Source organism: Vespa crabro, chromosome 7 (genome assembly GCF_910589235.1).
Source record: "Vespa crabro chromosome 7, iyVesCrab1.2, whole genome shotgun sequence".
Taxonomy (NCBI): Eukaryota; Metazoa; Arthropoda; class Insecta; order Hymenoptera; family Vespidae; genus Vespa; species Vespa crabro.
The window spans coordinates 7,313,392-7,340,923 of NC_060961.1; the positions used below are offsets into that span (position 1 = coordinate 7,313,392).

The 27,532-nt window shown below is 33.7% G+C and overlaps 1 protein-coding gene across 1 annotated transcript in view; it reads left to right on the forward strand.

Annotated features, from left to right (window-relative positions):
- The first annotated feature begins 772 nt into the window (after window positions 1–772).
- LOC124425460 (zwei Ig domain protein zig-8-like) overlaps window positions 773–27,532 on the forward strand; it is a 181,579-nt gene continuing 154,819 nt past the window's right edge. The window contains exons 1-2 of the mRNA XM_046965809.1: window positions 773–798; window positions 16,055–16,448. The gene's annotated coding sequence lies outside the window, so the exon portion shown is untranslated. The remainder of the gene's footprint in view (window positions 799–16,054; window positions 16,449–27,532) is intronic.

A 27,532-nucleotide genomic window follows, 5' to 3' on the forward strand; every position in this document is an offset into this window, starting at 1 on the left:
GTTACGATCAATCTTTATATATATATACGTATATATGAACTATCATAAGAGATACGCGTAGATAACCTTCATTTTGTGTAAGTTCATAGTATTGTTTACTTTTTCATCGATAAACATCATATGATTTCAATGGACATTTTGAAATTATTTTACGTTATATTCCCCATTGGCGTGTCAATTGCGACAAATAACGTCAATGAAATAATTGACAATGGTCTTCTATTTTTCTCTTTAAAAAATATTATATTGTCGAAGAGTTTCATTTTTTAATTATTGTATTAATGCTTTATTATCTTAAATAATTCCTTATTTGAATCGAATGATGTATTGTTATGATATCATTTTCCACCTCGCCTCTTACTATTATTCCAAGCTTAGTTTATTACGAAAATAGACTTATCGATTATTATACATAATGTATATTACATTCGCTTTTGTAAGGAATAAATAGAGATAGGTACTCATTAACTCGAACCATTGGGAAACGAGGATTCTTTGGGATATAATTGGTTTTGATATCGACCGTATAGAAAATTATGTAAATACGATACAATTGCCTCTTGTTCGCTCATATTAATTATATGAACGGTATTAATGCACTTAAGAAATTTTCGATATAATTAAAATACTTCCATTTATTTTTGCATATATTCTATTTATATTTGATTAAAGTTAAACGAATTATGTTGTTTAAATTAACCGTCGACTTGTTTTCTCATTTTTCTTTTTTTCTTTCTTATAGAAGAAAGAGTCGGGCGTTCAGTATTCATGCAGAAAGCACAAATCCAAGAGCACAAGGTAATGGCACTTAAAAAATTCCCTTTCATGTGTTTACTTGCTTGTAAAACTTATCGAACGCGAACTTGGCGCATTCTCTGAAGTCACCGGCGACTCGAAGATCTACAAAAGGTCTTCAATGTCTAAAGTTTGTGGGATCTTACTCCCTCTCTCTCCTTCATCCCGTCTTCAACCTTATCCCGAGAGAATTTCTACCGGAAAAGTTTGTCGTATTTTGGAACTTTATTAAAAAGCGAATAGACCGAGCGTGCTACTTTTAAGTCGATATACCTACCGACAAAGTATAATATTTTGTCGAAAATTCGCAGTAACGATACGCTTTATGTTATAGTATGGACACGTAACGCTTGTTCTTTCTAGTTTCATAACTATCGAAAAATCGCCATAGTTTCGTTTTAGCTTATCCAACCTAAGCGAAGAAGAAATGTTCGAGAGAGAAAAAGAGAAAGAAAGAGAGAGAGAGAGAGAGAGAGAAAGAGAGAAAGAGAGAAAGAGAAAGAGAGAGAAATCTATCGATCGTTCCGATGTCCGTTCGTCTGGACTCGACATGACTCGCAAGCCGGTAATTCGGCCACGCCAATCCGTGGTTACTCGCGGATATCCTCCGGTAAACGATCCGTCGCCTCCGTATTCTCTATTTTACCATGAAATTTCTACGACGGCTTTGTCCTGTGTCCACATTTTTCGAACTACGAATTTATGGTCCGTCGAAGAAAGTTAAAAGTAGAACGACAGGCGGTGAAATAGATTAATGGAGAGTTAAACTGTAAAAATGTTTATTTTTTTTTTTACAGTGAACGTAAAAATATTCATATAATTAAAACTAACCTGTTCAATTTGAAATTAACCTGTGATAATTTTTTCGCAAAACGAATAACTAACGTGCCTGTTATAAATGAGAAAGCTATTGGTGACAAGATGAAGTCCGATTAAAATACACGAAGAAATGCAAAGGGATGTCACGTTTCTGTCATACTGAAACTACTGAAACTACTTTTACTAATTGAAGTACTTGAATTGAAATTAATCGAGAAACTTATTAGTATCGATTTTCTTTTTCTTTACTTTTTTCCGTTGGTTTATTTCAACATTAATTCTGGTAGTTAGTGAAATAAATAAATGTGCTTGACTTTCAAGGTAAAAATTCAGAGAAACATTGTAATATACGTACACATTTGTTTTTTTTTTTTTTCAAGAGAAAAATCCTCGATCCTGACTAACATTCATAACATAAATGACCTACAAGTGACTCTTAAGTTAGCTTATACAATCGATCTTCAGAATGACTCAGGCCTTTTTAGTTACGTATAAATGTTACGACGAACACGTTAACGTCGCAGTAAAATGGTAAGGATGCTGATTGTTCGGTTACTAAATCTTAACGTCCGCATTTAACATCCACATTTAGCTGCTTTTAAGTAGAGACGCGTAAACCAACTACGCGCATTAGCGTATTTGGTGCCGCATAGAAACCCACGGCAATGTTAATTAATTCATCGTGAAGCATGTAACGTTGGACGACTTGACCGTGTATACATACACAGAAATGCATGGCATAAAGCACGCGCGCGCGCGTATACATACACGCATACATGCATAGATGTATACAATGGCTCTCGCCTTGCAGACTCCGAGTAATGAGTTTTCCAATTTACTTCGTTACCTTTGGTCCATCCTTAACTCGTTAACGACCTTTCCTTCGCTATATCCTCGTAAATCTTGATATCGTACACACTTACCTTCGGATCTTAATTACGAGATATATCGTGCGGTAGCAACATCGGAATTACGTATGTGTTCCTGGTGAACTTCGGTTTATTTACTCGTACCTCTCCCTTCTAACCGTGCAACCCAATCTTCTTCTCTTCCACAAGAGTTTCAACATTTTCTACGTCTTCGAAAGGATTCCACGTGAATTTTCGATCCTTGAAAACTCTTCTTACAGCTTTTACTTACCTATGTTGCCTTCTTCTTCGCTTTCTCGAATCCTCTTACGTCATATTTAAAAGTTCAAACTTACAACGTCGAAATAAATGTAAAATTCTACGTTCTTTTTGTTTTTTTTTCTGTTTTTATTTGTAATAATGCATAGCTATTATATCTTTGATAAGATTTAATTAGTATTATCAGTTAATTCCTTCTTTCTTCTGTTTTGTTTCTTTATATCCTATTTTTGTTTATCTTTTTATTTATTTATTTACTTTTTCTTGGACATGCCGGGAAATAAATTTGCTTTGTTACATTGAACGTTAAGGATAAAAGCGCACGATTTTATGTCGGCCGGATATTACTACGGAACGATGAAAGATTTAATATTTCGCCGGTAATAGAGTCCTTTTCGTTCTTGACGTTGTCTTTGCCAATAAAAATTTTCATCGCGTCAGAAACGATTTGAACGAAGATAAACAATTTGTTAGTAGGTGCAAGATCGATGCGTAATTCTTCTATAAAAAGTAAAAAAAAAATAAAAAAAATAAACCAGAAAAAACGTAAATCCTAGAATATAAAACTGTAGGATATTATAGCAAAATTTATCAGTAAGATGAAAAACTATGAATCTTTAAGCGTTGATAACGAAAATTGATCTTTCCTCGAATGTAATAAAATTTGATTTATTTACAACAAAATGCTGGTCAACGTGCAAGACAATGAAACATCGATTCTCGCATTCATCAATTACATATATATTGTAACATCCACAAACTTGTACACAGAAAATATTCGAAACGAATCGTTTTTTCGAACTTTTTTGTGATAAATTTTACTACATGTTTGTGTGAATCAAAGAGAAAGAGAGAGAGAAAAAGAGAGAGTACATTTTTGGTCGTTTATTATATATAATTATAAAGCATGAATAGGTTAAAAATGTTTAAACTGAATACAATGAATACCAACTCAGCTATCCGAATGAACTTAAATTCATGATATACCAGAGCCTGTTTCTATTCCTGAATAACTTCAATTTCAACTGTAGGAAGTTCAGCCAATTGAGCCAATTCTCGCCCCGGGAAATTGGCTAATTCGAATTTGAAGTAGCTCTTTGGAAAAGTAAGGTGCACACCAAGAAATAATTTGCACCTTTAGCCCTTCTTAAGAATATTTCGTGGATGCAGAGGATTGCGTATCTACCCTAGCACACTGTTAACTACGATAGTCTAGGTGTTTAATATATCCAAGAACAAAGAACGTGGATTGGCTGTGTAAGGTTTTACTTAACGATGTACTTTAGCCACTGGAACGATAGAATCCAAAAAGAAACATCTTTCTCGATTCTGTAAGGGATATTAGCCCTCGTTACTTGTCGAAAAAGAAGGGTGAAAAGAATCGACCCTTAAAAGGATCTTATCGCTGGCAGAAGGGCGTTAAGTACATATGCTTGAATCGAACTTAATTTCGCGATATTATCTTAAACAAGTACAGTAGTGAAATAAAAAAAAAGAGAGAAAAAAGAAAAGAGAGAGATAGGTACAGTGCAAGCAAGTGGGATGCAATGTAGAAACGTATTTTAAAGCGGAACTCGACCTTCATATATCGAGTTACCTTTCAAAACCGTTTCAAAGTATTCAAGAATTGAAAGAAAGAAAACAAAAAAAAAAGAAAAAAAGATATAAAAATAAATAAAAACTAAAGGAATGATCGTTTATAATACTCATACCTCAGGACGGACAGATCATATGATTTTTCCAAAGCGCTAGCTTACGTTCTTTAGAAAAGATTTGCCGGCTTTGTATATATATATATATATATATATATATATATATATATATATATATATATATACATACATGATATTTTGTCTTTTCCAAGGATTGTATGTTACTAAGTATGCATACATGGTTACATGAATGCATATATATGATATATAAGTTTACACGTAACACTTTCTTTCGATGTTTTCTACTTTCCGTGACTCTATTTTCTTGCCTTATTCATGCCTTTTCCCGTAATCCTCGTGTCCGTGCTCTTTTCTCGGGGCGATACACATACACACACATATATATATATTTTTACGTGTACGTAGATATATAGGTAAATAAATTCTTATACCAGACGGCTACATTGTTGACGAGAAGGATGAACTTCGTCTATGTTTTGTATTTTCATTAAAATATTGTATCTACCGGTAATGGAGTCGAGAAAAACAACTGATTTTACCTTATCATGAATGTGATTATAATTATTAATTAGCGACGTTATGCGTATGTAAAGAGAGAGGAAAAAGGATAAACATTTGTATTCATCAAATAAAGTACAAATTTATAATGAAATTATTGTTACACGAATCTCTTTTCGAAAATCTCCAACACAGAAAGAGAGAAAGGGAGAGAGAGAGAGAGAGAGAGAGAGAGAGAGATAGAGAAAGGGAGCGAGAAAAAAGAGAGAGAATGAGAAAGAGTGAGTCTGGATTTTTTTTGTTCGTATGAGCATATAAAATGCGTGGTAATAAATGAGAAGAGGATAATAAAGAAAGGACTCTGGCTCGGTATAAAGCACGTATCATGTAATGTTCCGTGGCATATTTAGAACTCGTATAATCTCATAATAGTATTCTTATTTATTTTAATCTGACGTTTTTGAAATTCTCTTTTTTTACTCGACGTAATTTCTCTGAGAAATTTCTTCTTACTCTTTTTCTCTATTTCGATTCTTTTTTTTCTCTTTGTCCTACCTCAGAAACGTGTTCGAAGTGCGTAAATAGAGATCAGAACTCATTGAATAAAATAATCCATTGTTTTTTTTTATATGTATATATATATATATCTTCTTTTTTCGTAAGGGAAAGATCTATATTTGTACGAAAGTAAACGAAGGAGGAAATAAATGAAAACTTGGTCGTAAGTGATACCTACATAATCTATACACGTTCAACGATTCTACGGTTAAAATTACTTTCTAATTTCTCTTTCCTTAGTTTCAAAAAGAAACTACATTTTACGAATGAAAATTGAAGAAAAAAAATATGAAGAGAAAAGGAGAGGTTTTTCGAAAGGATAGGAAAAAAGAGCCGGAGTAAGTTGAACTTATTCGTTTTACATGTTACGTTCGTTGGATGGGGTGTCTTGAACGAGTCAGTTCAGCAGGAGCTTACATTACACACACACAGGGCCATACATACTCACACATTTACTGTAAACGCATTCTATAGGTCTGTACCTATCTATATATATATATAGAGAATTTTAAACGAGTGGTAACTCGAGACCTTCGCAGTATCTCGTAAACGTAACAGTTCGCGTGCGAGCCGAAACGTAAACAGGTTATGTAATCGATCGTAAAGCTCGGATCAGCTTAATACGCTCGAGCTACGTTCCCATCCTTGTAAGAAGGAGAAATAGGTAGAGGTAAGAAAGGTTGTATCGATGCGTAAATACATAAGTATACCTATATCAAACTTAAGAACATGTTTTATAAATCTATATAAGTAACGATATACTTGCGTTTGCTGATTGTAAAATATTTTTTTGTATTTTTCCTATTTGCGGTATTTTTTTTTAAAATGATATGATTACGATGCAAATAAAATGTTTCAAGCGCGCGCGCATACACACACACATATATACACAATATAGTATATTTTTTTTAATACTTTGAAAGTTCTCTTATCGTTTGTTATAACTTTTATGTTTGGTACAAATATGTAATAAAATGTAAAATACGTAGTTTTTTTTTTTATTTATACGATAAGTGAATTAAAAGATCGAGTAAACAACGAGTTTAAATATATAGCTCGTTTCTCGACGTCATAAAATTCGTTTAAAGAGAAAAAGAAGTTACACAGTCGATCGTAAAGACTGGTATTCGTGGGATAATCAACCCGAAGGTATCGGATAGGCGTGTGTTCATGTTATTCAGGAGAAACAACGGAAACATGTTTACCGGGAATAACAGTAGGCATTACATCTCTACGCACACTCGGTGTAAATCAATGTGGTGACGGTTTGATGTGTGTAAGCACAACACACATTGGTAGAGAATAATGGAACAAAGATCTTCTATAACATTCAGGAGTTCTTCTTCGTAGTTTCATTTCTTTTTACGTACATACGAATCTATATATTTAGAGTATAAATCACGTAGTCGTTAACGTTTCTTTTTTTATTCTTTTTTTCTTTTCTTTTTTTTTTTTTTGCAACAAATAGACGACGTCATTTCTCTATCTTCTCTGTTCCCGAGACTCTCGTTTCCTTGGTAAACGAGAAAATTTGTCAAAGTAAGCTGCTTCTACGTGTGATTCATACGTTCACGAGGATCGACTATGCAAATGCGATGGGTTATGTGTAATTGGGTTAATCGTTTTTCGTTCGATGTTTTCTGTGACTTCGATGAACATAAAATTAAGATATTGTATGACCTTCATTTTATCCAGTTTCTTTTTCTTTTTTAGGTATACTTATGTACATATATGTATCATAAATTATATATTAATATATAACAGATTTTCATGTACTAACCGAGATAGTTTATATTTGTCGCGAAACATTCGTTGTCCATGGTTATTAGTACAATATTACATTCCTCGTTTTCATTCTACAAATACATTTCGTTTCGTAGGTCACGTATGAATGCTTTACTGCTTATCCGTGAGCAGAAATAGACAGGATATTTTGTCAGTAGTTGCATTCGTACATATACATGTTTATATATATACACATATATATATGTGTGTATATATATATATATATATTCGGATTCCGAAATGAAAAAATCGATAGAAAGGAGGTGGTATACGCTCAACGTAAATCACTCCTATTCGAACTATAACATCGATTCGTTTCGATAGCCTAGGAAGATTATGTTTACGTTTTTTTTCTATCCTTTTTGTCCATAAATTCTTCTTTTTTTTTCTTTTTTTTTAAATAACGTTGTAACGTATCACGATCAAATTCATTCTGTATCGTGTTGAAGAATGAATTTTGAAAAAATAACGTATACCTTCAAGCATTTATTTAGTTTTTAAATATATGTAGGCATATTTCGTATTATATCGATGAAAAATTTATCTGATCGATGCTGACTTCCAATTAAAAAATTTATGTGTCCATCACGATGGCAGGATATTCGACCAACTATTTTCGGATTTATCTTTTAGAAAACTAATGTATCGTTGTGTATCGATTATAAAAAAAAAAACCGAAAAAAGAAAAAAAAAATAAGAACAATGAAAATAAAAATATCGTTTTGTAACCATCATTATATATTAGAATGTATATTTAAAAGACATTATTATTAAACTTTTGTTTAAATTGTTAAATATTTCAAATATCAAATGACATATGTGTATCTTTTACGAAGAAGCAACAGCAAGTAATAGCAAAGAATATATACATACATACGAAATGCGATGAGATACGTCACAAGACCTAATACGAAGGTTGAAGGCGTTCAAAAGATATATTCGCGCATGGAAATAAATATATAGTATAATACTGAGTAGTTGAATACGGGATAGAGAAGGTCCTGACAGATAGATAGGAAAACACGAAGGTACTAAGGGAATTCTCGAAGCATCATCTACCCCTATGGATATTTCCACACTGCAACCTAAAACAATGGCCGAGATATGCGGTCCCGTATCATGAATATTTAGCGTGCGAAGTAGAAGCTTTTGCGAGGGAGATGAATATAGAAGAGAAAGGTGATGATGATGGTGATGGTGCGTAAAAAAGCTCGAGGTCAAGGGGTAGTCAACATCCCATGGTAAACAACCATGATATTTTCACGTAACGTTTTTCCAAGTACTGACGATCTTAAATGGAAAATAATTCATATGATGTTTCTATTTTAAAAATAATATACCAGTAGGTGAGTAGGCAAAAGATCCAGATTTCTTAAATCTGTTCTTTTTTCTTTTTTTTTTTAATTTTCAGAGGGAAACATTTTTCTTTTCGACGTAACAAGTAAATTAGAAGAAATATTTCATCCAACGTATGTTTATACGAATATTTTTCATAAAATAATACTACGTTATTTATAAAAGAGAGAGAGGGAGAGAGAGAGAGAGAGAGAGAGAGAATTTAATTTAACATGAAAATAAAAAGAAATATTATACCAAGCGTAATAGTAGAATACGAAAATTATTTTTTAAGCTGAACAGTCTTGTTAACGGCGTTATTTAAATGGCTTGTAATCCTTTAAGTTCGCGTTAAACAGTACGGAAAAAATGTAAGGTGTAGGAAAAGGAGAATGGTAGGTTTCGAATAAAAGGAGAAAAAAAAGTCGAAGCTACGAAACGTTGATTTCGTCGTTTAGTCGATAGAGTACCGTACTGGTCGACAAAACGATAATAGCGTTTCTCAAGCATGCCGTAACTTTTTTAAATTCGTATTAAACTGTGCACGAACAAAAGATAAAGAAAGAAAAAGAAAGAGAAAGAAGGAGGAAAGAAGGAGAGAAAGAAATTCGAACGTGAGGACGAAAAAAACTGGAGACAAGAGAAACTTTTAAAACTTGCGTTTTATATTGGAGGCAGTATGTTTCGTTTTGGAAAATGATTTCTTTCGTGAGGAAGAGTTTACTCGAGTGTAACGTACGATTTTGCAGAAGGGGAAAAGAAAAAGAGGGAAAGAGAGAGAGAGAGAGAGAGAGAGTGAGAGAGAGAGAAAAAAGAGAAGAAAATCGATTGAAAAAGACAGATTGCCGTTAATGACCAGCTTTGACGTCGTTATAATTACTTAAGTTCCTGTTAGTTTGAACGATAAGCGAAAGGAATGAAAAGCATGGTGCAGATAGAAATAGTGGGGCTATAACGGAACTTAAAAAGAACCACACGAATTGGCAGTTTTGAAAAATGATTTTACTTAATGGCAAATTTCTTTTCTCTTTCTCTATAACATCAAACGAATTGGCGATAAAGTCTTTGTTCTATAATTCTGACGTTCCTAAAATAATTATCACGTTTGTCATTAATAAAAATTAAATTAATTCGTCGAACATATGTCTCATTAATTTTATTATACATTTTTAATATATGTATAGAACAATTTCATACGTCAATGCTATAAAATGGAAAAAAGAGGAAGAATGAATGAGAAACGAAAAGGAAAATGAAGTTTCACGATTTGGGGAGGGTTAGACGAAGAAGGTTGAATCTCGAGACTTCGTTCACTTCGCTTCGGCATACGTGCCAAGGCCATCAACGGTAATGGGATTACTTAGGCTCTCACATGACTATTTATTCATGTTAAATCGAACGCAGTGAAAGAGCGAGAGAAAAAGAAATAGAGAGGGAGTGAAAGGAGGGAGGGGAGAAGAAAGAGAGAGAGAGAGAGAGAGAGAGAGAGAGAGAGAAGGAAAATATAAGGCCGAAGATCGCGACTCTGAGAAGTTTTTCGGTTTCGCGGCTCTCGAGAGGGTTGTTTGGCGAACGGCCAGAATCACCCCTTGGCTTCTGTCACCCTACGGACCAAACCCCTTGCCTTCACCCTTACCAACACTATCTTGGGTATTCCGGATTAAGAGACGCTCGCGCAAACTCGAACGGCACTTAATGGCGAACGACGTTGGCGAATTTTGAGCAAGATTATCGTCGTCTTCGTGCTCTTCTGTATGATCGGCACTTTTGTAACGAACGAACGATTAACGTCCTCTTCTACTACAACGACGAGATCGCTGAAGGATCTGTGAGAAAACTCGTTGATCTTATATTTCGTTTTTCGAAATATTTTAAGCAAGCGTCTTATCAAAAATTTTGTATTTCTTTTTTACTTTCAGTGAAAAATTTTAAGTCGTTAAATATGCCAGAAGAAAAATTTGTTATTCCTTGTGCCTGATAAACTGGTGACTCTCAAAAACTGACGTCTACTTTACATATTACTTCTTTTCTGATAAAGCTATGAGGTTTTTACAGCTTCTTGATACTACGAAACTACTGAAGAACTAGTGTCTAAGAGTTTGAGAAGCATTAGTTTGAAAAACCATAGCCCTGTTCCTATAGAGCGTTAGACGTGCTCGCGAACTTTCACAAGGATCCCCTGTAAAAATCGAAGCACGAGAGCGCTTCTGCCAGGGAGAATTTTTCGAGAAGATGTATTTCCGGATATCTTCAAGTTTAAGCCTTCATTTGTATTCCTGTAAAACTTCTTTCCTTCCGAGAGACGAGATGGATGAAGAGAAAAGAGAGAAGAAGACAGAGACAGAGAGAAAGAGAGAGAAAAAGAGAGGGAGGGAGGCAGACAGAAAGATCTTTCGCAAAATGTAAAGTTTATCATCTTTTGAAATTTCTACGTAGCATCGTATACTCTTAAGACATTTCACTGACATTGCATCTTACTCGAATTCGAATTAAACTCTTGATCAACGTCGTCAAGATTCTGAATCAGTAGGTTTATCGATGTGATTTTATTAGATTCAAAAAGACGAACTAATCGAATGCATAAAATTCAATTCTTAAAAGTTAATAAAATGATCCAATAACCATGATACTTCGAACTCCTTACAGGCTTGAAATTTGTTCTATGTGTGTATATCTCATTATCGTTTTTCTCGAGGCATGAAGTGTATTATCGTAACTTAAGTATCCGCCATGTTTCCGTCTTCTTGTCCGGTATCTCTGAGTTGAGCCGCCGTGGGACATGTCGTATACTGTAACGAGAACGAGATTCTCCAAGCAGTCATTCTCTCTCTCTCCCTCTCTCTCTCTCTCTCTCTCTCTCTTCCTCTCTTTTTCTCTCTTTCTGTCTCTTCCTACTTTGCTCTCTCGTCTTTTCTGAAATCCGCGCACGGGAAAGGAAATTCATTTGAAGAAACGATGTAGAAATCCCAACGTAACGTCGCTCGCGTAAGCGGAAAATCACAAGTACCGAGTTTCTTTCATGAATCTTAGTTCATCCTCCAATTCTCCATCGTTGTTCGTTGGAGAAATTCATTCGAGAAAAAGATCAGTTTATCGCCGTCATTGACAAGGTACCAATATACATATATTCGTTGTCTATCGTCAAATAAGAGCAAATAATCCAGTGAGCCAATTAATTCCCACTTCGAACACAGATGACGAAGGTTTTCATGAACATTCCATACATCAATTTACTCCAAAGTCCTCGGTAAAGTTTTCTCTCGAAAGTGGACGAAACGTAGACTCGAGATTTGGCCCGAGTTGCTAGCTTTAATGGATGATAATTAGCGTCCTTCTTTTCTTTTTTTCTCTCCTCAAGATATTTCTGATTCGTTAGTAAGGAGAATTTTTCTTTTTTAAATTTGCCATTTGCTGCTCTACTTTAAGGAATTTTATTTCGACTATTTAGATATGTTTCGAAGTGAATTTCAAGAAAAAAAAATTTCTCTTATCAAACTTTTTTCTTTTTCAGATTTCCGTTCTATACAATATAGATCAACCCGAACATGTTTCTATCGGAGTAACAAGTTTATGCTTTCACGGTATAGAGAAATTCGTAAAAAAGGAATGGAAATTCTTTTTCGATCAATATAAAGACGTTTTTATTTTCGTTTGCATCGATTTGTGACGAAGGGAAGCTTGTTTGGTGTATAAAAATGCAACGTGTTTCTATTAGCATATTACACGATCATATTATACATACCTAACATATCCGTGTATATTGTATTTCTAAACTTTCGATTAATTGCTTTTAATAATACGGTTCACCAGTTTTAATTCATTTTACAAAAAATTTCGTATATTTATTGCACTTCTATTAAATATGGCATTATTTGCCGTGGTTTTAGTTGCAAAAAATTTGGAAGGAAAAGGAGATAAAAAGAATGGGAATAAAGGAGAAAGAAAGAAAAACAGAGAGAAAGAGAGAGAGAGAGAATAAAGTAACTTCTTCAATTTTGTACTTAGACCGTTCTACTCTAATGGACGCATCATTAGGGTTAATTATCTAAAGAAATCCAACGTACTCCCACCTTACTTTTCTACTTTCGAACTTTCCAACTGGAGCAAAATTTTTCGATCGTTTTGTATAAATCATCAGAAATGCTGCTCGAGCAGTTAATCCTGATTTTTATAACAATGTTTTCCTCCTTAGTTTTTAAGTAAATTCAAAAAATAACTTTTTTTTCGTTATTAATAATGTATTTAACATAGACGTTATAAGATATTATACATTACCACTCGTACATTGAAAAAACTAGTGGTGAATCGTTTTACAGGCAACCCGTGAGTACCTAAAGTTTGTTAGCTACCACAACTTTACGGGTAGCTTCCTACCTTCTTCTTCTTCTGACGAAAGCACTCATGAGAAGGAGGACACTTAGTTTTGCGAAGTCGAGCTCATTAGAGGGAAATAAATTGTTTTTTCTAGTAACGAGAAAAATTTTATCGTGACCGATACTTCATCTTCCTCTCTCTCTCTCTCTCTCTCTCTCTCTTGCTCTCTTTCTTTATTTCTCTCTTAAAAATTTCGTAAATCGAGAAGAGATAGTAATGGAATATCCGCTTGGTATACATTCCAAATACAAGTATTGCCTCTATTTCTCTCTTTCTGTCTGTTTTGTAAAGTAGATGGGTGGTTAGATACTTGGCTCGTTTGAAAACGTCGGGTTCGGCTCGTGAGAGACAGGAGACAAGAGCCGACTGAATGCTCGAGAGGGAAGAAGAAGAAGAAGAAGAAGAAGAAGAAGAAGTCGAGTTTCCTTCGAGAGTACGAACACCGACATTAGTATATCTACACGTAGTTGGTGCAGACAGGTCAGCCGAGAATCTGATACGACACGGAAGAGGCATCCAAAAGTATCGTGAAATATTCAGTTAGCGCTCGTGGCATTATAATGGGAGAGGACTTTAAGTTTTGAGGCGCTCTTATATCAGACGGCATGCTGGCTCACCTCGATTCTAACGTAAAATGTGTATGTGTACTCTTCTCTCTCTCTCTCTCTCTCTCTCACACACACACACACACATATCAAACACTTTTTCATCGTGCCTTGCTTTACTCGGTGGCTCTTACGTCGATATTACGTAAATTGAGCTTAAGCGACGTGCCACCGTTCGAGGGAACCTTGGCCAAATGGGTCAGCCATGAGGAGGAAAGAGGGACTAAGAGAGGAAAAGAGAGAGAGAGAGAGAGAGAGAGAGAGAGAAAGAGAGAAGTTTTCTCGCGTATAGGCGAGATCTTGCTTGGAGGAGTCTTTCTCTCTCGCTCTTTCACTTATATACACGTACACTGTCTCACGTTCAATTCACGAAGGCTTACCATACAAACCATCTCCACTTTCTCGACTTTTGCGGGTTTGTCGCGTCGCCCGAGGTGAGTTTAGTCGTTATGTAGCTCGTTTGTTTAAACGTTCCAACATCAAGCTCACCATCTTGAATTTTGATACGTGCCTTCTCGTATGTGTTCGATCAGTGATGGCTTTCATTCGTCGGTTACCACAAGACCGACATGGCTCGTTTAACCGCCCCCACTGATGTATTTCGAGAAACGAGAGACCGAGAGAGTTGATAGGAAAGGGTGGAAAGAGAAGAGGAAGAGAGAGATAGAGTAAGTGTCGTCGAGGGTCAATGCGATTGAAAGCGACGCGGTTTTAGGGCTTGCGGAACGAGGGCAGGCCGCAACTAACTGGACGAGTTGCCGAGTCTCCGAGGCCAACCGCGCTTGCCTGTAACGGACCTACTGTTTGCACAGATAAGAGTAATTAATGTTTCCTCGGCTCTCACCAGTCTTAACCCAACCGCTCTTTTCTATTCCTCTCGCACGCTCTCTCTCTCTCTCTCTCTCTCTCTCTCTCTCTTTATTTTTTATTCGTCGCATATCATCACTCAATTTTTTCATATTTTCTATGCCTTTTCCATTTCAAGCCTCTTACTTTGCTAACAAATGACATTTATTCTTTGTGTAACGTTCAACCCCGTTTAACTAACACCATCTCAATGATAGAGGCAACAGCGGCAGCAGGCAACGACAGCAGGAATTAGACTTGAAGGTTTGCGAAACTAAACACGACAGAAGCTGCGGTTGACTCTATTAGGACGTGAGACCACACTCGTCACGCGGTACTAATGCTACTCAAACGAGAGTACCAGGACCATTTCTGATAGTACCATCGTGCTTTACATACTGGATTCTCTCCTGATTTTCTCTATTCGTGAATTTGTCGAATATCGAACTACCTATTTTGCCTTTATACGTAATAATATTATTTCAAATGACATGATTTATTTCGTTCGTAAAATTTTTATTGTAAACTTAATATTAACGATTTTTAATATTATTGCATTATATGAAAGAAACTGCATTTATGGAAATTCTTCGAAAAATTTATCTGACAATTAGCAGCGTAATATGTCATTATAAATGTTATATTCTTTAATGTTATTTAATTAAACGTAACACATTTATTAACACACTTTGAATTCAAATTAAATTGTATGCGGAATTTAATGAGATACAAATTTCAGCTTCAGAAACGTTATCCATCGGTAATATAAACAAAAACGAATATCGGATGATTTTGATATTTATTAAGTCAGTCTTCATTAATATTGCAGAGGGTAAATATCGCAGCTTTCTCCTTTCGTATAGATACGCATATATAATTAATATTTTCTATTATTTTACATTTATTTTAACGATACATGATGGTTGTATATTATTATAAGTATAATTAATTAGGATTAAATCAAACTATATTTGCTTAAACATTAAATAGTTAATAAACTGTTTTGAATATATAATCATTTTTGTGTAATTGCTGATAGATGTAAATTTCAACCTCTATGTCAATGCTGACCGATAAGACAAACAGGAACTCGCAGGCGGACAACTTCAGCAGTTATTGAATTAATCTTTTTTAATATTCCGACAAATAAATATCAAATCTAACTTTCTCCATATAGCTTAGCTTAAATAATTTATATTTTTTGTTATTTTATAATTATTTAAAGAATATATGTACATGGGGTATAATGAACTAATATTACATTCGCTTTAACATTCTATATCTCGTAACACACGTCAAATATAAAACAATTTTAATTTAATACAGGAATATGATTAAATTTTGAATTCAGAATTTTACTTTAGTATATTTATACGATTAAATTTTCAATTTGGAATTATTGACTGCTTTTAATATCAACAAAAACGAATTTCTGACTGACTTTGCCAGTACGATCGCGATAAGAATTCATTTATAATTATTATATAGATTCTTTTTTCATTATCAAGATTTCCATCGCACTGGCATTAACAAAAACTTAAAATAAGTCTATTTTTTATTAAACCTTTTTTCAATATTTTCAACAATGTTTTTCTGTAACAATGATATTATAAATTTTATTCATATTTTTCTGTTTCAGAAAAACGGCGCAATGATTAATTCGAGTGTTTTTATCGTTAAAATAAAAATAAAAATATTGCGAAATAGAAGCAGTGTTTGTTCGTTCGTGTTTCGCGATTAAAACCAGTGAACTTACATTGCGTGCAATGCAATCGTTAGAGACAATGTTTATTTGCAAAATTTTTTGTTTTTTTGACAATCTCACTGACCGTATTTATAAAAGACAATAGACTTTCGCGAAGTAAATTCATTGACCGTTCGTTAGTAAATAATTACCGCGTATTAGAGTCAATGCATCATTGAAGAGGATCTCAACTTCGATGTCGACCTACCTCATCTACGAATCAACCACCCTCAATTTCGACCTAAATCACAAACGAGTGTTTTGAAGCCATTGCAGAACTTCTTAAGTAGTATGTAAATTTTTAAGTCTTTTCGATCACTAATCATGTCTAGGACAAAGGGTCCGAATCGACCTTTGTGATTGGTTATATTTAGTTAGTAGAAGAGCATTGAATGACCACGAGTAATTCTTGAAATCTGGAGATTTACTTGTGATTATTTTTCTTATTTCTTTATTTATTTAGTAGATTAGGATAGTCTTCTTGTTTCATACGCATTTATAATTATTTGCACTTTAAATATATTAATGCATTTTTAAATATTTTTCTTTCGTAAAAATAATAATAAAGAATCGGTATTAACGAGTTCAAATAAATAATAAATAAAAATTTGCGATGGATAATCTCCAGATTACAAGCGAAATTGAAGATTTTTTGTTTTTATAATAAGAATAATCGTTTCCAAAAAGAAACGTTCAAGGATTTTATATTGTGTGTTTAAATAAGAATTAATGGAACATTTAATCAATTTTGTTACTTTTTAAAGAAAAACTCGAGTAGAGTCATTGATAAAAGATAAAGAATAGAATAATAGCCTGTAGGCCCTAATATAAGTTAATGAATTTTTAGCTCAATGATTTTCAGCAATTGATATATTAATTCTCGTTTCTTTCACGTAGCGAAAAGTTATCATAGAGAAATTTAAATTCTTAGACGGATGTTCAACAAATCTTTCCACCTGAAGTGTTAAAGAATTTCTTTTCTCATGTTCAAGTAAAATAGAAAGATATTTGTGAGTGTGTGGGTGTATGAGCATTTCTGTGGGTGTTCTTGGTCGCGTTTAAGTCCAAGCTTGGCTTCAACATACTCAACGTATTCGCGTGAGTGTTTCCGGGACACTCGCGTAAGTATTCGTGGTTGCGGTAAGGTTCAATCTTCAGACCCAGAGTTATTGTTGCGAAAGCACGTCCGGTCATGCTCCATAGTGGTGATTGAAGCTTGCGATATTGCGACGGTCGAACTATGCGTAAGTAGGTTTCCGAATATGTGGTTACATTTGAGTTTGCAATTTCAGCGTTTGAGACCTAAATTCTCGTGGAACGATAATCATTCCATTGATTTGATGTTGATAACGTAGAATGGTATAAAAGAATAGAGTTACCGTTAGCTAGAGGGTCTCCAGATATAGCAACCTCCATGTGGTGAGACCTGAGTCGATATTACTTGCGATATATCGAAATCTAAATCTAAATTATCGGGCGAAGTACTATCGGGCGAATAGCTGCATATTTCAATATATTTCTAAAATTTTTTCTTCCCAAATTTAATTATACATTAAATTACTTACTTTTTGTAAATTTTTTCTTCCTAATTGTAACTGTTAAATTATACATTACTGATCATATATTCACATGGAGAAGAAATCAGTATGAGACATTTTGAATCCTACGGAACTTCAAAAATCATATGTTAACATGTACAGCGAAATGTAATAAAACTCAGGTTTGTTTATGAAATTTATATAAAATAATTTATACAACTATTTTGTCGTATTTATTCATTAAAAGTATATAGAATTGACTCTCGAATCATCAGGAACGAGCTATGTAATTTATTAATTCATGAATAGTTTGTTAGCTTCCATTTAATTGCTTGGTATGTGAAGAGAATTGAATTCGTTCGTACCTATCTCTACATGATGCTTTGTTAAGCTTATACACATAGTATATCACACGTATACAGTATGCACGGTTTCCATCCAGCACGGAAGCAGTCCGTTCGTACCATACTTGCATCTTTGAATATTCCTGTTTTAACAAGCAGGAAACTAGTTGTCTCCCTTTCCGTAAAATATGAAACGCATCAACTGCTTAGATATGCCTCGTTACCATTTACCAACGTGAAAATGAGACAGGTCAACCGGATACGGAAAAGTAGAGACCGTGAACGAAACTTGCGGATAAAATGTGTTCGATTAATCGGTGTTATCATTCCCTCTCTCTCTTTCTCTCTCTCTCTCTCTCTCTCTTTCTCTCTCCTCTCTTTCTCTTCTTTTCAGAGAGCATTTCAATCGCCAGTAATCGTATTCGCTCGTTACGCACCATTTTGCGGAACGCCATGCTTAAAAGGCTACATTTCTCTTGTAGAGAGGAAACAAGTTTATGGACCGTTTCGAGTGTACGATCTCGGAATAAAAATTATGCAACCTTTTAGCGCGAGTCGTTCGCTTGTTTTCCTTTTTTTTTATATTTTCGCATATAACCAGCAAAATTGGAGTCGTAATGACTCGAAATTATGGTCACCAGCAGAGTTTCACAAGAGTGGTGTGTAGTGAATCAATGAAAACGGTATAATGCCGTAAAATTGCTTCGCGTACGTCATGTGGGACCACGATATATGGCCGAAATAAAGAGAAAAGAAAAAATATAGTATTTTCCTGTTCGCTCTCTTTCAGCATATCTCGTTCGCAAAATAGAAACATTTCGTGATATGCCGATTTCGTTACACACGTTCGTTGATATATGTTCTTTGAAAAATAAAAGATGCCCATGAGACTTTCTTGTATAGATATATAGGTACATAAGTTAACGCATATGTGCACTCGTGCATCTGTACTTTCTAGAAAGATAGACATTGTAAAATCCCTTTTTCGTTTCTTCGGATATTTACAAAATCGTATCGTGATATACGACATCGATACAATTTATAGTGATTCGCTAGTAGCAGCACTCGCCTGTTTCATTCTATATGAACGTGTTACTTTGACGTTTCATACTTGTCCTATTAGAGACACGTGCGTCGATAGTAGCAAAAATTGAAATTTACTCGACCACGAGATTTACGAATAGAGAAATGTCATTTTTTAAAAATAATCTTCGATAGCGCAGATGGGTATTAATTTCGATAAATGTAAAATGAAAATAAATCGATTTGATAATGGAAAATAAACGCGATCGGAAACAATGAAAATTAAATGAAATTAATTTATTTATATGAATAGAAAAATTTCAACCATATATATTTTTTACTGACATTTAATTCTACAAGATAAATAAACTGATATACGATTTAAATTAAACAATTAATTATTATTGAACCTTTTACAACGTTTATAACTAATTTATCTTAATCTGAAAAGTTTGTACCTATAATTTACATATACACTCGACGTACATATATATATATATATATATATATATATATATATATATATATATAGGATGGTCTTTTTAAATAAGGCCACCTAAATATATCTTCGACTTATTATGAAGGAAAAAATATTTTTTACGTAACATGCATGATATCAAAGAACCAATATCTGGTAAGAATATTTTTTTCATAACGTCATTTTTTTCGGAGTTTTTACGTAAGTAATATATTTCTTAGAACGTCCAATGAACATCCAATTGCCATAGGATAGGCTTTGACCAAGACTATCCTAGAGTATGAAGCAATTGAATGACTTATACAGTCACTCATTGGATATTTCAGTAAATGTATTATGTAAATTTTTTATTTTCATAAACCAAGATCATTTCAAGGTCATGTTATTATACACATCTGAATGTATTCTTTGATCAGTTGCACGATGCAATAAACAAAAATTTATTCATGTGTCAGAAAAAGCACTGATGATTTTGATAAGTCTAAAAAATATTACCTTGCCAGATATTAGTCCTTTGACATCATTCGCATTATATAAAAAATATTTTTCTATTACAATAACGCGAAGAAATATTTAGGTAACCTTACTTAAAAGGATCACCCTGTATATGTATATATATTATAAAATATAGAAATGCATGTAAGATGGTCACATATGACTCACGTTCTGGACATAGATTCTTAGTATTTGCATTATTAGTCTCCTTTCGGTGGGTGTTCCACAGAGAAAGTAATTTTGACTTTTTGAAATTCAGTCACCGTAAAAGTCGCGATCTGCCAGTCGCGATCTGTTGAAATGTGGTTCCGCTTATTCCACGTATTACTCTCGTAATAAATAAAAGCTCGAAGAAGAAGATACGTTCTCACGTCGAGTTTTTATTTTGAAGAAACTATGGAACGTAGAATTATTTATTAATTTGTAAAAGCAAACTATTCTCTTTATTCGTCGTCATTAATTAAAACAAAAATTATTGAAAAAAAAAAAACGAAACACCTTGACTGTGTGATTTCCGACGTTAAATAGGTTTTGTCCTTTTTGTATTTCATCTGAAATTTCTTTAAGAAGATAGGAATAAATTATGACACAAGATAGACATATGGTAGACTTTGTTGGTAGGCACCAGTAGATGGCAAATAACTATTACAAAGAGACGTATAAGAAAATAGCTATAGGAGTAAGAAAAGAAGATGCGAAAAGACGAGAGAGGAAAAAAGAGACAGAGAAAGAGAAAAACCTCGACAACTCCTACATAGATATAACAATGTGCATAAGAGAAGTTGCATTTTGTGTTTACTAGTATATTCGGAGAATGATACAAATATACGAGAAGACAGAGATAGAGATACATAGATAGAGAGAGAGAGAGAGAGAGAGAGAGAGAGAGAGAAAGATGAAGTAGAAGAGTCTAAAGGTACTAGAAACGTGCGAATAGTACAATGCTACTACTGACGTAGGTATATATATTCTTAACTAAAGAGATCATGCAGTCGAAAGGAACAATCATCTAAAAGTGAACATGTTCAAAGGAAGATGTGGAGGTAAAAAAAAACAAATAAATAAACGGAAAAAAAGAGAGAAAAACAAGAAAGAGAAACATAAGAAGTAAAGCATTCTTTCTCGTTTCAAAGCTTTCATCTAACAAACGAGCTTGATGAATAATAGCACTCATCTAGTAACATCAAAATGCGCTTCTTTTATGACAAAATCGCGAAGAAATTAGTCTCAAACTATTCCAACTCGGTCCAATTCGTTGTGAAAAACATTATTCTTTTCTTTTGTTTTCCTCCATCGAAAGATAAATCTTGTCTTTCATCGAAAGCATTTTCGATAATAACCCTCCTGATTTATCGCGGCTTCGTAGCGGTTTCGAATTTTCCAGCAGAATGGAATACGACGCTGACGTTATAATTTACGATGGAACGATGGAACGAGCTCGTTGATTCAATGATCCAAGAGAGAGAAAGAGAGAGAGAGAGAGAGAGAGAAAGAGATAAAAGCAGAGCGAAAGAAATGATTACAACGGAAGACCGAAACGCGTATGCATTGCTCGTTAGAAGCGCACTAATTAACATAAATCCATTGAAAAAAATTATGATCGCGATGGAAATGACTAAGTGCAACGTAATAATGCACATCTTCATCAAGGACACATAGATTTCTTTTCTTCTTGAAGTAAGTTTGTTCTTTTTACTTCATTATTTCGATTTTATCTTTTTTCTGTTTATTTACAATCGATGTATGTATTATACAGATAATTCAATGATAATATTAATAATTATCTATCAATAATTATCGAATTTTAATGAGATTTTATGTAAATATTATTCAAAAATCAAGATATTTAAAGCGATCATTATGAAAGGAATTTTTAACTTTCTGTAGCGATGAAAATTAAATTGGTAGTCATCAATGAATTAGAATTAGATACTCACGAACGAATGAGGCAACATCTGGTGTCGGCCTGTGTTGTAGCACGTAGACGAAATGCGAAATACGTGCAGGCAACGCAATACAATTAACGTTGTGTACACGTCCACCTTGGAATCTTCTTGAATTTAAAATCAACTTCTAAAGTACTAGTCGTGCTAGGATTCTTCAAGAATGAAGAAGAGAAAAAGAGATAGGAACAAAGTAAGTGAAAAAGCGAAAGGAAGAAAAGAGAGAAAGAAAGAGAAAGAGAGTGATATTTCAGTTTACTTTAAGACAATTTGTCTCATCCCTTTTCACTTTGTTTCGCTATCGTTATTTCTTTGGTAAATGGAAAGGAAAATTTGCACTTTCTGGGAAAGAAAGCGTCAAACTGGAAACGATAGAATTACCGATGATCAGTAAAGTGCAAATCACCCGAACGTTTCTTTCGTTCGTTTTAAAACTGCTTAGTAATTTTTTCAGTTATACTTTTGTCTTCACTTTATATATTTTCTTAATTTTTTATACCTTATAGACAAGTAGTATAGAGTAGTATCAATAGATTCTTTAATCAAAGATTTTTGATTAATTAACTTTCTAATAGTGAGACATATAAAAAGTCTAACTTGAAATTTTTACAAAGTATAATATTATTTATAGCAAAGCCTATAATTGTATGCTCGTGTATGTTTATCGATTAGTCGATAAATTCACAAATTCATATTAATATTGTTACTACTCGATGTACTTGATTCCATTGATCTTCCATTTTCATCCGACCGTTTTTCAGTCATCATCGTTAATCTTCTTCAAGTAGATCTTCGCTGAGATAATTGAATACATATTTACGCTTGTTACACATGTCTTTGAGATAAATAATCCATTGACGATAGGTTCTTAACAAGCGAGTACAAAGTACGTAAGACTTCTGTATATGTAGTGCTTAAAACAAATCGATTATTAAAATAATAGGCCGTACTTAAGTATACTACTATTAGTATGAAGATGAATGATATCAGAAGGGTGTATAAAAAAAAAGCAAGCGCGAGGAAGAAAGGAGAATAGGTCACTTTAATCACTATAATTTTTTCGTGATACATACTTATGTATGGTCAATTTATCGCGTAATGAGTGGAAGCAATTTAAAGTTCAGGAAACATTGAGCCTATTATATGTAAAGTAGGCCGCTATTATTGACGTCTTGATATCTTTAAAGGATAATAATAAATATAAAAATTACTTATTAAACTTTGAAATATTCCAATTTGTAAAATAAAAAAAGAAATGAGAGAAAATAATGAGAAAAAGAAAAAGATAAAAAAAGAAAAAAAGAATCAGAATACCTAAAGATTATTGCTTTTATTATACGCATTATATCATATACAATATTATTGTCAACAAGTAGATAATAAAGTCGTCGTTATCCTTTGGCAAATCTTACCACTCGTAATTTCAAACGAAGTAGACTATCATTGCCGTATCTTCGTTGAAAAGCATGCAAGAAAGGAAGAGATCAAAGGAAAAGACCGGTTGGATCGTTACGTGATACGCAATTTTATCTTTTATCTGATTGATCGAGGAAAAGTAAGCCACCGAATATCTTACTCGCATAACGATGTAATCTCGAATCTATAGGACTTGAGCCTCTTCGATCTCGAAGAAGAATCTCTCGAAGATTTTAGATTAGCTATTACTCAAAAGCTAACCAATTCGGTAGATATAAGTAACGTACGAAAGGTAAAGATTTTTCATTATTATGGGTATACGTTTTTGGTTAACAAAGGAAAATTGCGGATATTCATCAGCTCGTCTTTTCTTAGGGCTCACATGAGTGTCTATCAAGGAGTTCATTGTAAGTAGATATACATAGATACGGAGATAGATAGATAGATAGATAGATAGATAGATAGAGAGAGAGAGAGAGAAAGAGAGAGAGAGAGAGAGAGAGAGTAATATTATACAAACGAGAATGTTCGAGCCGTGTAGATCGTAAACTGTTTTAAAACGTTCCTTCAATAACTTCATAGAGTTTGCTGTCATCTTTAAACGATTTGATCGTCACTTTGTAAATATGTAAATTGTAATGTTAATTTTCGATCCTCGACGAATACAATTAAGATAATAAGTTTTTATAGAAAATTTCAAATACATAGATACGGCGATTTTTACGTTACTCATTTCAAGAGAAATTGCTAAGGAAAATGATGACGTTGTAATCGAATGAACATTAAGGAAAGAACGAAAAGAATTTCGATTTTTCTGAAAGATAAAAAGACTAGGTAGAGTAGAAGGTTATAAAAGGAGAAAGAGAGAGAAAGAGAGAGAGAGAGAGAGAGAGAGAGAGAGAGAAAGGGAGAAAAAGAGAGAGAGAAAGGTCAAAGGGCACGAATGACAAAATGTTTTGGTTGCATCGTCCGAAGTATATCCGCGGATATGTTCATGCCACCGCGTTGCTGTTTTCCCTTGGTCGTGCGCGGTTATGCAAACGACCGCAAGTGCTTGCGTTGCATTTAAAAAGTTGAGAGAGAAAACATAGGAGGGCGAAGAAGACCGCGTACTACCGCGAACGTGCCTCTCCTGTGCTAGTGCTAAAAAGCTCGGCACTTGACAACGCTCGACACTCTCGACAGTGCAATTTACTTTTCCTCGCTTCGAGGACTCCTCGGATAATAAAAATGGAATTCGTAACCGGCTCTCCTCGACTTTTCTAGCGAACTAACTGCCCTACCATAATTTTTCCCTTTTTTTAATTTTTTTTTCTTTTTTTTTTCTCGATGTTCATACAGGGTGTCTTATTTTCATTGAAGCGCAAAATTTTTGATAATTGTATTTTACCTCGAAGATTTTCAAAAAAAAACAACCTCAAATTCAAAATCACAAATTGTAATATTTCTGAATATGTTCTTCTTATAATAAATAATTTCAATATCGATTTTGTAAAATCGAGATATTCCATATGTATATTTCTAAAATGATAATTCCCAAAGGAAATGTAACAATCCAGTCGATATATCATGTAACATTTGTTAAGCCCCTTTTAGAGACCGGATGCGCATACTTAATTCGAATATGACCACAAGGATTTTGAATATTTCTTCGAAAGGCAAACTACTGTTATTGTACGTGCGCTTTACTATATTTCTCTTTACGACAACGACTACATATTCGTTTCAGAGAACATACGTACGTTTGTACGTGTGCTATGGTGGCACCAAAATCAAAGTTCGTTCTTAAAACGCGTGATCTGAATTTCTATAAACTCTCTCTTCGGCAAATTTGGTTTGAAATATGTCAAGAAATATAAGAAAGAAGAAGAAGAAGAAGAAGAAGGAGAAGAAGAAGAAGAAGAAGAAGAAGAAGAAAGAAAAGAAAAAATGTAATGCAGATATTAATTCTTTACTTACCTTTATTATTAAACATTTTTCTATTTTCTTTTACTCTCCCTCTCTCATCTTTTTTTGAAATTGTGAAAGAGTAGATATAATTCAATGAGCTAGATTCGAGAATGCATTAAGCGTATGATTTTAACGAACGAATTTACAACAGCGTCAATTCAATCTCCAGAGAAGATTTACAAGCAACGAAGTCATATACTGGGTGTATATAAAAAAGTTAGATCTTTTTAATGCTGCAGATTTTAAGGATAAGAAAGGTTTTATGATGGTAAGATAGAGAAAATATTAAAATCGAGTATCGATAGAATTTTGAAGCATCAATTCACCTAGTAAATTTCCATCTTTAAAAAGATTAACTTTTCACGTGCACACTGTGTATATATATATATATATATATATATATATATATATATATATATATATAATATTCCTTGATCGCGTGCCATATAAGTTCACCCCTATCTCATCGATCTCTTACCTCTCCGAAGGCGAACATCTCTCACCTTTAAGTCATCCAGCTGTCGAGGATCAATTAATTTCCCTACCATTAAGTCTCTCAAGTTCCCAACGGAGAACACTGTTGCTACTACTAACAATATCTCGTCTTATAGTCTCAGCGAATAAAAGTGATATGGTCGTTGAAGAAAAGAAAGAAGAAAATATTATTTCTGATCGAGCCAAAGTATTACGTCCAACATTTTTTCCAAAGCGAAAAGTGTACGAAAGGCCAAAATTTATGAGACGTCAGAGTGGTGTTGTTGGTATGCCAACGACGAAATATTTCGACGGAGCTTGCTTTATGCAAACGACTTTAAGAGCTTGTGTTCGCTTTAATAAGTGGAGAGCTAAAAGTAGCGAATAAAAAAAAAATATAGGAAAGAAAAAAGAAAGGTGAAATATGCAGGATAGTTTAAAGATACTTTTCGATGGTCCCTATGGTTTTGGTGATACTATGCGTAACACGAGTTTGCGTCTGCCTACGGCAAACTTGTAAGCTCTTAACATTTGTTACTTTTATAAAATAACTTCATTTAGATGCCAACGAAAATTTTGGTTCATTTTAAACACAATTCGGAGTTCATTAACCAAGTACCAAGTATATGTGAATCTTATAATGAGAACCCGATGAAAGGATTTGTAAGATCGGGAGAATTCGATTTAAAAAAAGAAGTTTGAAATGTAAATCGAATGGTAATTGCTACTTTTTCTTTTAGCAAACGAGATAGATGGGTAGATAGATATATAGGTAGATAAAACAGAATTGAAATGAAGAGAGAGAGAAAGAGAGAGAGAAACAGAGCACTAGTTAAATAGGAATTAATCACACATTATTCTTTCCCAACGTCAATTTATTCCATGGATTATTCATTCAGTATGAGAAATCGATCAGCTCGAGAATATTTGCAAATTTTATAAGATCTATTAGAAAGAAACAGCATAGTACGACGTTAAGTATCTGTAAGGAATTTTTGAAAGAGATTGTAAATAGTTAAACGTAAATTTCATTTATTAAAAAAGTAAAAAATCGTATGTTTTTTTACGAAAAAAAAGAAAAAAGAAAGAAAAAATATGTATAAAAAAATAATACAAGAAAGCACGTAATGGATTATTGTTATCGAATTTTTACTATAAAAGAATTTACCGCACTGCTCGATTATTCAGCGCGTGTTGCTCGGAATGAATTGGAGGTCATTAAAGTGAAAAAAAAAAGAAAGAAAAATTTTAAATCCTCGTTTCGACGGAGAAACGATAATCGAATTTTCGGATTATCGTTCATCAGACATTGGAATAGGTATATTTTGTGTGTTAGCGAGAAATCGTATAAAACCTGCACGTACATGCCCACACGCACACACACATACACGTGGACACGGTTACATACATTGAAAGTATTGAATTTCACGTAAAAAAGAAAGAACATCAGAAATAGAGGCGGACATGAACGAACGAATCGGCCACTAGATTTTATCTCGTATTTGTAAGAACGGATACTGTTTGGAGAGACAACCAATATCCAAGGTGGTATAACCGTGATGTCGTAAGAAGTTATGGGAAGGAGCACAAAGACTATACGATCCTTGCTATTGATTCCACGGGGGCTTCTTACTTTGTTTATCCTACAGTGAGATTTGAAATTGGATGAGGCGTAGTACGACCGCTACCCTCGCCCTTCTGATCTTGGTGTT